Raw genomic sequence first — 12,619 nt, 5'->3', positions numbered from 1 at the left:
GCTGTGATAATAAAAGCGACAAAACCCATAACATGATGATAAGAAATATTTGCTGAAAGCATAGTCCATTGTACGATTTCGACTATATCATACGCATGTGTTTATGAATCACTTCTAGTGATAACGCGAGGTATTCGCGAAAAGGTGAGCCTAACCTGCCCCGATGGAGGCATCCGTCAGAAACACTTGCAAAGGAAAGTCAATTAACCTGACAAAACCCGAGAGCATGTGATACAAGTCAGAATAGCAATTGCATCGGACATAATTTTAGCCACTGATGCCTCAAATAAGAACATATACAAATTTATGGATTAAAAACTTCTGGTTTATTGCGTCTAGTGACGTTTCGACGTATATTCTTACACCGTTGTAAGGCTGGATTGACTACAACCAAGTGATGAGGGGTATGTATGCGTTCTGATAAGCAGCAGATTAACATTAACAACGATTAACAGATAACAAGTAGCACACAGATAATTGGATGAAGACATATTACAGTAGGAATAACAAATAGCACATAGGTAATGAAGTAAGATGTACAGTAAAGATAAGGATTTAAAAAATGTCCAAGTTGATTGGTACTTTTTAGTCTATTGCTTGATTAGATCATCATTGGCAGACGAGATGTAATACCCTGTATCTCTGTTGATCAAAGGTTCGTGACGGCGGATTTCTATAGCTTCAGAGAGTTTTCTTTTAGCCAAGTCCTGATTTTACTCACAAACAGTCTGACCAATAATAATCAAAACATAACAATGTAAAAAATGCAAACAGATTGAGATAGAGAACACATCTTCTTCACATAAAGATGCGTTAACACTGTAATCGGATCACATGCTTACCATATCCGTGCCTTGAATTCCAGTCCATCCATCATTGTGCATTTGTCCATTTGTAGCAGATTGATGGGGGCTTTGGAAATTCAGAACACTGTCAGAAAAACGCGCTGAATACAACAATACTGTGCAATTAGTTTCGCTAACAAGCAATCTATATTTGTGCTAAACATATTTGTTACCAAAATAAATTTGATACTGGATTGGCAAACAATCCGCAGGCTTAATTGAATGCCTCTCTAGAAAACATAATACAATGATTAATAATGTCATGGTGATCTGGGTATGTAGCACAAAAATATGGTCTATATTTGGCTGAATGTAGCTAGACTCTGAAACGAAGAAAGACAATACGTACGTCTAGTTCATTTGAGGGTTTCTTATCAATCATAAGACTCCAATCATGTTCTGTAATGGTGTTTCCTTTTTTGAGACTCTATCAAACATTATCTCACTTCAAAGTTTCTAATCTTTCTAACTAAACCTATGCTAAACAAGTCACCATTTCGCTCTTGAAAACATAGGAGCCGGTGCACTTTGAGTATTCTCATTATCATTTACGGCGATGAGCCATCATAAACTAATGAATAAATTGAGTTCGAAAGTGAGTTCGAAAATACTTTGTCACAAAATTGCGCGGTATATGACTACACTGAGTCACGAAGGCCGGGAGTAATTGACCCCGTCGACAACTGGACTATTTCTGAGTCGTTAGCTTTGTACGTTAAACATTCAAACGCGGAGGTCTAATATACTCAGTAACAGCTTCAAAGATTACTTTCTTTGAAACTGTTCGTGAAGGCACAGTCAAGAATATTTCAGCATTATTCACGGAGGCCTGTAAAGCTAGTAGTTGATATTATGAAACAAGCTGTCGGGATACGAGACGAGCAGTTAAATAAGACTGACCGCGTGATCTCAATAAGAATCGCCCCCCACGACAATCAGTAGGGTGGTGGGGAGTAATATTTCAGCTGGGCCTCTGTACGGGCCTGATGCTAGAAAATATCACCGATGCATGTTGTAAGTACAAACAAAAGCTACATGCAACTTGATAAAAATAACCCTGGTCGGAATCAGAAATATAAATTATCTGAAGATTTCCAAGACCACACACACGAGACATCCAACTCCCGTCTACAACTCCTTCTGTACCAACACAGACAGAGGTACTTGTACGCCGGTGTGAAGACAGCATGACACATTAGGTACTTTCAGAATTCCAACAAACCGTTAGCTGCGTGTTACGCATTTCTGGCTAAAAGCTGTCTCCTCCAATAATTGTTTGTTATCGTTGTCTCCTCAAATCCACGTCAGTGCTATGTTTGTGCTCGCTGGATTAGTCTACCAACATGTTTGTGTGGACTACAAGATGAGTGTCACCACAAAGCATAAACATATCAGAAACACGTGTTTGCGCATACGTACTGGAATGCCCGTGTAAATCAGAACGTGTGGATGTAATGCCCATTTCAGCAGATTCCAGACACCAAATTGGATTTACACCGTGGGTATGGGTGTGATACTTCATTTTGCATTTGCTGTACATGAATGCCTCGCAAAGAAGTTATGTAGGTCTTCGTTCGTTCAGTATATGTCGTTGATATTTCAGTATAAGTCCAAGTCATCCCGGTATGTACCTTCGCTATCACAGTAGCTCTCCATGCTATCTCCATGTTATCTTAGTATGTGCCCATGGTATCCCAGTGTTCGTCCGTGGGTGTTGCAGTTTGCATCCACGCCATTACCTTTTGCATCCGCGCTACCACAGTATGTATCCGCGCACTAAAAATACGTATTTGTGCATAACAGAGTATGCAATCACGCAATTACATTATGCACTCACGCCATTGCAGTATGTATCATCATTATTACATTTTGCACTTCCGCTATTACATTTTGCACTCATGCATTTACAGTATGCACTCATCCTATTACAGTATGCATCTGCTCAATCATGGTATGCACCCACGCTGCAACAGTATTCATCTGCGCTTCTGCAGTATGCACCAACACTCTTATGCATCGCGCCATTAAAATATGCATCTGCGCTGTGTGTGCATCCAACTCATCCCAAAACGAACCCATGATATCTCCACATATACCTTCTTTTTCTCAGTGAGCATCCGCGTTTTATGAACATAAATACTAATCTTCAATTCTCTCACCTACCATTCATCTTACTCCAGTACTGATCAACGCTCTATCAGTTTTCGTACTTGTTCTAAATGAGAATCTATGTTTTCTTAGTGTGGACTCACGTTTAATGTATGAAGTATTTATTTCGCCGCATCTGTTTTGTGGAAAGTGATTTAGTGAGCTGGGATTAAAACCAACGGTGTCTGAATCTCGTCACGCCGTGTCGTCTTGGTGTGTGGGAGAACCAGCATTGCCACAGGTGGAACTCCTTCCCGACTTGAAACCCACGAGCACGAACCTGGTGCTGACATACCATAGGGAATAAACAGAGTGATCAGGATCTGTGCACATGAAACTCTGTTATATCATTATGATGACGTCACGCTATTACTCTTGCAGTTGATATTCTGAGTCAGGAACTCACTGGCTATTCTGAACGCGCATTTTGTGTAAAACTGACGCAACTATTGTAGAGAAATTGTACATCAACCAGAACATGGTTTAAGTCAGTGAAATCACTCAAATTTGTTGATTCCGAAAGTTGGGTCTCGTTTATTCTATTCCTGGATTCAACAGATTTTCATGATTTCCCAAAGAAAACCTAACTAACATCTCAGAAATCTAGGATTCTTTCTACTTCTTCTGTTAGAAAAGCAAATGAGGTATGAACTACTTGCAACTTTGGCGTCAACATGCCAGCTTTTGAATGTACACCTTCAAGGTAAAAAGATACATCGTTATCAGGAATGCAACGCCATTCCTCACTTCGGCATAGACAGATCTACGTTCCACAAAGTCAAAGATCAGACTGTCGGTTCAGTTGTTAGATTAGTTTCCCGAAATCGAAAAGAAATGGAAAACAGGTGAAACTGATTGTGAGGTCAAGTTTCATGTGTGGTGTTGTGAGCTGTATCTATACTGTTGGGCGTTGTGAGTTGTACCTCTCCTGTGTGGTGTGGTGAGTCGCACCTCTCCTGTGTGGTGCTGTGAGTCGTACCTCTCCTGTTGGGCATTGTGAGTCGCACCTCGAATGTGTTGTGTTGTGAGTTGTATCTATACTATTGGGCGTTGTGAGTTGTACCTGTCCTGTGTGGTGTTGTGAGTTGCACCTCTCCTGTGTGGCTTTGTGAGTTCTCCTCCTGTGTGGCGTTGTGAGTTGCAACTCTCCTGTTGGGCGTTGTGAGTCGTACCTGTCCTGTGTGGTGTTGTGAGTTGCACCTCTCATGTGTGGCGCTGTGAGTTGCACCTCTCTTGTGTGGCGTTGTGAGTTGCACCTCTCTTGTGTGATGTTGTGAGTTGCACCTCTCCTGTTTGGCGTTGTGAGTTGCACCTCTCATGTGTGGCGTTGTGAGTTGCACCTCTCTTGTGTGGCGTTGTGAGTTGCACCTCTCATGTGTGGCGTTGTGAGTTGCACCTCTCTTGTTTGGTGTTGTGAGTTGCACCTCTCCTGTTTGGCGTTGTGAGTCGCACCCTTCGTGTTGGGCGTTGTGAGTTGCATCTCTCCTGTTGGGCGTTAGGAGTTGCACCTCTCCTGTTGGGCGTTGTGAGTTGCACCTCTCCACGGAATGTATCCTCTTTTGCTTCTGTTTGTTCCGTGGGGAAAATCTGTTTTTAGTTTCGGTTTATGACATTGTTTGTGTCTGAAGGACACACTGTAAATAAATACGTTTTGTCTAAGTATAACACAGTGTAAACTCTAAATTGTAGGTTCATCTCGTGCGGGATAAGATACCAAACACAGTCACAGTCCATTTCCCAATGCAAATCGATATTTGGCAGCTTCCAGTAATGTGACAAATACTTGGACTTTTTAAGATAATTACAATTTATCATCTCCACATTTGTGTCCAAGACATGTGCAGTTAATTCTTTGAAATACAATAGACAAATCGACTCGAACCACGACAAGACGTGATACATGCCTAGATAAGCATCACTCCGTGTTGTCCTCCCACATCAAGCTGAAACACCTAGATAATACTGAAACAGTTCGATGCGGCCTTAAACGAAACGCACTCACTCACGACTCTGTATGTCCTGTATGTCTTATTTACGCGGCTCCGGGAGATTTGTGAGCTGTCAGTTCATATTATACCCGTGCCACTTTCATACTTTACCATGAACAAAGCCCTGGCGTCCATATCAAGTCTCGACATAGGCGGTGTAGTGTGGTGAGATATTGAATCTCAGCGTACTCTGGATTGTCATTTAAATGCTAAAATGACACACATCATATATATTTTAGTTCGCAGACAAACAACGTAGACTTTGAACGACTCTCACCAAAAGCGCTGCCACCGACTGAGCCTTGTATTTCTTCAAAGGAAAGCATTGGGCACCCATACAAAGCGCTGCTTAATATCGAAGCTTATATTATCGTCCTGTTTTATAGCATCAATCTGTTTATCTGAGTAGACGTGGTGACGGATGGGCATGGCATGCGTACCCTTTACTCCAACACCTGGTCTTACTGATTTTCAGTGATCCCTTCATGTATTTTTCACCTCTATTTTGCCTCTTACGCCCAATGGAGTCAGTTTATTCAGATAATCGAGGCTCTGGAGATGATGTTTTATATTTATATAAACACACAATGCCATTTAGAAAGTGGTAAAATGTAGCAAATGTTATATTTGGGATAACACTATCTTAGTAAAATACATATTCTAGTACTTTTGGGGGTTGAGTCACATCCGGTATTCGAACCCACACTGCCAGAGTGAATCACCTAATCGCCAGCACACAAAATCAGCGATCTAACACACCCAGCTACCAAGGCTTCCAAACAAACAAAAAATGAAAATGGAAGTCCGACAACTGGTAGTCTAGATCACGTACTTTGGGTACCCCTCTGACAAGTGTAAATTGGCACGGCTCCCATGGCCGAAAGCTATGAACACACAATGCCATTTAGAAAGTGGTCAAATGTAACAAATGTTATATTTGGGATAATCCAAAATAGTACTATAATCTGTACTTTACTAAGAAAGTGTTATCCCAAATTCAACACTTATTATATATACATATAAGTCCTAAGCTGTATTTTTTGCAGAAACATAACCCACTGTGTCGTATCTAGGTCACGTGTTATTTAAGGTGTTCCAACTTTTGGGAATCACTCGATGGCTTCCTTTAACGATCATGCCACATGTTCTTATGCGTGTCCCTTCTTCCTTGCTGACCCTTTATGGGCTGAACAGGTCTGTGATCAACATTCCACAATCATATTTAATTGTTAAAGCTTCAGTGTCTCTCAGGGAGATGTTGGTACTGGCCAAAGTCTTTGATGCAAATTTGCACATATTTATTAATGATGCTATTTGATATCAAACTGCATTATCTCTGAAGGATTTCAATGCTTTATTGCTGAGTTATAGTCATTGATGTTTTTATTTCATTTCATTGACATCCCGTCGTGGACAGATGTGTAATGTAATTATACGCGATGAAACACTGCATCCCTCAAAGTAATGTACAGCTCGAACTCAAAAACATGTGTCAGTGCAACGTGTATGTGACACGTGATCACCGTGTCGCACGTTATGAGTTTATATCAAATGACCGTGCTTATAAATAAATGTCAATAGCTTATTATACTGAAAAACATGTGATTTGCGAGCATCTTTGCCTGACCGTGAAGCTTGAGTATGGGAGTGAATGAATGCCGTTTTACGCCGCAGTCACATCAATCCAGCTGTATCACGACAGCTAGTAAATCATATCTTTACCAGACAAACTAGTGGCCGAAAACACGTACAGCTATCCATCATCCTGACTAGTCCACCTGTACCATCATGTTTGCATGTACATTTGTATCGTTTGTTGTTTAACGCCTTACTTTACAATAGGACCAGATAATCCAATGACTGACATCCCAGTTGGGATACGATGTCATGGATCAACCAACCAATCAGCGGTCCCGTTAGTCGCCTCTTACCACTTTTCTTAAGACCAATTCTGATCCGGAATTTCAAGGGGAACACTTGTATTGTCATAAAGCGTACGTAACCCTGAAGGTGAAACAAATTGTAATTTGCATGTGGTACCTTCAGAATCAGGAATGAACACGTGACAAATTTGAATTTTATATTATGTAAGATTAAAATAGAAAACAAACATATAACGAAAACAAAACTAGTAGTATGTTTTCCCAACAATGACTTCCTGAAACATTAGTTTTTGTTTTCAAGGAATAATTGAGAGGTATGATGTTAACACAATCACATGATAAATGTTTAAAGTAGTAACTAAATAATGGCATAAAAGCTCTTTTGTTGGCATATCATATGTTAGCAGCATATGTTGCATGGTCTAGAATTGAACGAACAATTATGGCAGTGACACAATGGCTTAATTTGTTTTTGTTTATATCTACAGTGGTGAAGTTATTTGTATTTTTCATAATTAATCTTTTCAAAGCAGTTATAATTACATTGTTGTAAAAATGTTTTATAATGGACCAGATCAGTGGAGACATGGATATATTGTTAAAATTGAAACCCACAAAGTTTTAAGGTTTAATTTTACAGAAGGTGGGGTGAAATGGGGTTTGACGTTGCATTCATTATTAATGCACTTATATAGCGACATGCATACACGTGTGTGTGTGTGTGTGTGTGTGTGTGTGTGTGTGTCTGTCTGTCTGTCTGTCTGTCTGTGTGTGTGTGTGTGTGTACTTGGCTCCGACCAGTCCTTGTGTTAGCCCCTTAATGCCGTGAGCCAGGCGGGATAACAACAAGTACCAACTTATAACGTCTTTTGATATGTCGCGGCCGTGGATCGAAACCCCGACCTTAAACTCTCCGAACAGACCATCTACCCTAAGACCAAAGATGCGATCAGTTTTTTATATAACCATAAAACATTCTTCTCTATGAATACTCTCTCTAATGCTTATCGTACTGTGATCTTACTCCTAGAGACTGACACGTCAATAACTGACGCTGTACCAAAGTGCTGATACCTCGCTACACGGAAATTGGATGAACCTTTCCCGCTTGCCCCCATGCTGGAGCTTGATTCCCTTTCAACATGTTTAGTGTAATCATTTACAGTTAGGAATGTTTAAAAAAATATTTTCAGAATTTGCAAGTATTTCTTAAGGAAAACACATCATTATACATGTGCGAGATAAAGATTACTATTATGTTTTTTTTAGAAGTTTCCACCTTTCCATCTATTACTCATCCCCATGTAACTTCCTCAAACCAAAAACAAACAAAGCATGGCGCCATGCAATGATGAAAACGCCGTTATAAGTACAATATTGTCTCACACCAGCTTCAGGTATTCTTAATAGTCCGACTATATCACGGCGTCCTGTGATTAAGAGTCGCATCCAAGCTAAATAAATATAATAAGCGGCTGATAAACATTAACAACGAGTGGAACTGCCGGTTACGCTGATATGTAAGCAGAATTAGAAAACTCCTTACGATACACATGGCATATAGGGACATGGTTTGTGTTGAATAAAAGACACAAAACCCGATCCATATTCACCAGAAACCTCTGCTCAAAGCAGAGCACCTTGTCTATTCCGACTTTACCATAAGCATGTGTTTATGACTATAAAATTAACGATGACACCAGGTGTTCGCGAAAAGGTGAGAGGATCCTGCCCCACCGGTAGCACCCGCCACAGTTCATGCAAAGGTGAGGCTATTGTTCACCTGGTAAAAAATAGGAACCTTTTCATCATGCAGATGAATCGTGCATATATTACACTTGTGCTTCAGCATGGAATTATGGTTTCTTTTTTAACCAAGTTTCAAAATGTTTTCAGTAAATTTTTCAAAGCGTCCAAACATAATTACTAAATCACTTGTGGATTAATCGCTTAATAACATGACTGAGTGCATCGGTATTTAGAAGCGCTTAGTCATCCAATTAATTTCCCTTCCAACTACATTGTAATTGCGAAGCACTACGGAAAACGCGGCAAAGACCTAACTGGTCATCTGTGTGTGGTATTTTTGCATAATTTCTATGTTCAAAGATTCATATTATTCAGTGACATTTACAACATCTCAATGCATGTCTCTTCTTTTGAATGACATGCCGGTGTGGAGAAATATTAATATTTGAAAACAGCTTTTATTTTAAATCGTGCACAAAAGGTCAAACTTTTTATTTCAATATTTCACTGATTTTCAGTGATCCGTTCATTTTCGTTTCATCGCTATTTGGTCTTTCATGGAATCTGTTTCGGCCAATAATCTAGACTGGTTATGATCTGGCCATGATAGCGTCCGCCCGGAGAGCGGAAGGTCCGGGGTTCGATCCCCGGCCGCGTCATACCAAAAGACGTTAAAAGATGGTACTTGTTGTTACCCTGTCTGGCGCTCGGCGTTAAGGGGCTAAAACAAAGACTGGTCGGCTCGGAGTCAGTATACTGTGTCTGAGTGGGGTATTCATGTTAAACTGCGGCATGGTATCTCAGTGAGCTAGCACTATAAATCGGCATCAGTCCGGACTAGTACAAGCAGCCACACACACACACGTGCATGCACGTCGCTATATAAGTGCAATAATCTTGGACGCGACGTTAAACCCCATTTCACCTCATTCTCTGGCGATGATATCAACTTAATGCACCAGTTGGGGAATAGGTGACATTAGGCATGTTTTCAGAAATATGACTATAACAATTCAATAATCGTTCGTTATATTATTGAAGTATAGCCTTTAGTTATGGTGTTATATATATAGCCATGCGCTCAAACTCGAACGCCCACAGACATGTAATATGCCTTAACAATCATGTACGCCATTTTATTTGTCTCTTAAGGGACACTCATGAGTGTATTTTGTTTGCTAGAGAGGGTTAATCTCCCAGTACAGTTCTGCAAGTCTAAAACAGTTACATATGATTAACGCACATGCCTGGGAAAGTAACTGTTGGAATGCATGGGGGAAATCTTCACTGGCCACCTACATACAATTGCTTTAGTGTCTGGCTGCGTTCCTTAGCCAATGATACTATGAATGTAAATATACACTGGAACCTGCATAAATTGAGATCTTTTGCCAGTTTAGACAGATATCAGTCTACTCATATTTAAGTGAGTGAGTGAGTGAGTGAGTGAGTGAGTGAGTGAGTGAGAGTAATAATCGAGCTACAACACATCGGGGGACAGATATCAGTCTACTCATATTTATCGAATTCCTAATCGTTTTTATTTAAATGTCGGGGAAAACTTTGACCATGGAAAAGTAAACGGTTATCATTTGTATCGTGAGTGAGTGGGTGAGTGAGTGAGTGAGTGAGTGAGTTAGTGAGTGAGTGAGTGAGTGAGTGAGTGAGTGAGTGAGTGAGTGAGTGAGTGAGTGAGAGTAATAATCGAGCTACAACACATCGGGGGACAGATATCAGTCTACTCATATTTATCGAATTCCTAATCGTTTTTATTTAAATGTCGGGGAAAACTTTGACCATGGAAAAGTAAACGGTTATCATTTGTATCGTGAGTGAGTGGGTGAGTGAGTGAGTGAGTGAGTGAGTGAGTGAGTGAGTGAGTGAGTGAGTGAGTGAGTGAGAGTAATAATCGAGCTACAACACATCGGGTGACAGATATCAGTCTACTCATATTTATCGAATTCCTAATCGTTTTTATTTAAATGTCGGGGAAAACTTTGACCATGGAAAAGTAAACGGTTATCATTTGTATCATGAGTGAGTGAGTGAGTGAGTGAGTGAGTGAGTGAGTGAGTGAGAGTAATAATCGAGCTACAACACTTCGGGGGACACCAAGCAAAGCCGTAATACATAATATGAATGTTTGGAATCGAACCCAGGTCTTCGGCGTGCCGAGCCAATCTACATGTAACCACAAGGCGAGCCTACAAAGATGCTCTTCCGGTAAAATTACTGGCATTTCCCTTAAGGAGTCGTACGGGGTTCACTAATTCAACAGCACTCATTGGGATCTTGTGAGATTAACTTCGAGATAACAAATACTGAGGAATGTATTCTCTTTTCTTATCCTGAACGAAAACTTCGTAATAACCGGTTTGTTCTGTGAATGTGTATTAAGTTTTATGACATTGTTCGTGTCTGGAAATAACAAGTATTGAACAGGTAAAATAAATACATGTACCGTGTGGTCTTTGATAGGCACTCTTAGAAGTTGGAAGAACATGAATACATGACACTTTCTATGGAAAGTAACTTTTGTTTTCTTTATCACGGTATTTTAGAGCTATTTCATGCTCCTTCATCTGATAAAACACTGTTCACAGCACAATATATACCAAACGCACTCTCTCACTCATGACCTAAGGCATGTATGTCTTAACTGTTCAGGTGAGAGCAAATGTATTATTTAATGTTCCACTTTTCCTTTAAGTTAACACACCACAACACCCATCCCCAGCTTCTAAAGCGGTCATTCACCAGCTACATAAGACACATAATTGCATAGATACATACAGATAGATGCAAGTATGCATGTGAAGTGTTGAACATTGTATACACATCTCCCACATGATATCAAGACTCCATGATAACTAACAGCCACGTGAAATGAACCCTCGTTCTGAAACCAAGGTGAAGGTCACTTCAGTGTTATCATCTCGACCCAGCTCTGATCTAGACAGACCTTGTTTACATGGCATGCCCCCACAATAGCGTGAAACGACATTGAAACTGTTACAAGCTTTGTGTTAGGAATCAAAATCTAAGGCCTTCCTACTGAAGTACCCATCCAATTTACATTGATTAAAATTGCACTTGTTCACACCTGTTCTTGACATCTAACATTGCGTGATGCCGTGATGAAGGGGAATACAGCAGCCCTGAAACGATGTAACACAGAATAAAGAGGTTATCTATAAAAAAGTGTCATATAGTTGTGAGTAACTATTCACCGTCTTGAGCGCTGTTCCAGCAACACCTGGGGACATCGAGCGGGGTGTCACGTCACGTCATGAATCATCAGTGTGGGGTACAAAAACCCGGGGTTTTGGCCGTGACAAGTTACTGCATCAACAACTAGGATGGTGTAGGTTCCCCCCCCCCCCCCCCCCCCTTCAGTAACTGGTGTCCAGTTAAAAAATCAGAAAGTAACGAAACTCGTGAGTGGGTGGGTATGTTTTTACGCCGCTTTTAGCAATATTCCAGCAATATCACGCGGGGGACACATAGTACCCATTAGGGGAATCCTGCCCGGGACTTCGGCGTGACGGGCCAACGCTTTAACCATTAATTAGGATATCCCCCCTTACTTAAAAGTGTTCTATTGATTCCGAACAGACAGTCCTCGTATCCACCACAACAAACATTTACAACATCCACCCCTCGATTCCTTGCATTTTATCCCTCATACGGCTGTCAGGGCGGTCGGGTAGCCTAGTGGTTAAAGCGTTCGCTCGTCACGCCGAAAACCCCGGTTCGATTCCCGACATGGGTACAATGTGTGAAGCCCATTTCTGTGTCCCCCGCCGTGATATTGCTGGAATGTTTGCTAAAAGCGGCGTAAAACCATACTCACTCATACAGCTGTCGGAAATTTGTTGAGTTGGGAGGGGTGGAAAGAAGGAAACGCCAGCCTTCGATGAAACGATGCTTTAAGCAGAGTGTGATGGGCACTTCACCAAGGTGGAATTTAGCACCCAAAAAACACTTTTCATTTGAAGTATTGTTG

The sequence above is a fragment of the Haliotis rufescens genome, unplaced genomic scaffold (genome assembly GCF_023055435.1).
Source record: "Haliotis rufescens isolate VD_foot unplaced genomic scaffold, xgHalRufe1.0.p SCAF_1, whole genome shotgun sequence".
Taxonomy (NCBI): Eukaryota; Metazoa; Mollusca; class Gastropoda; order Lepetellida; family Haliotidae; genus Haliotis; species Haliotis rufescens.
Note: the sequence above shows the minus strand (reverse complement) of the source record.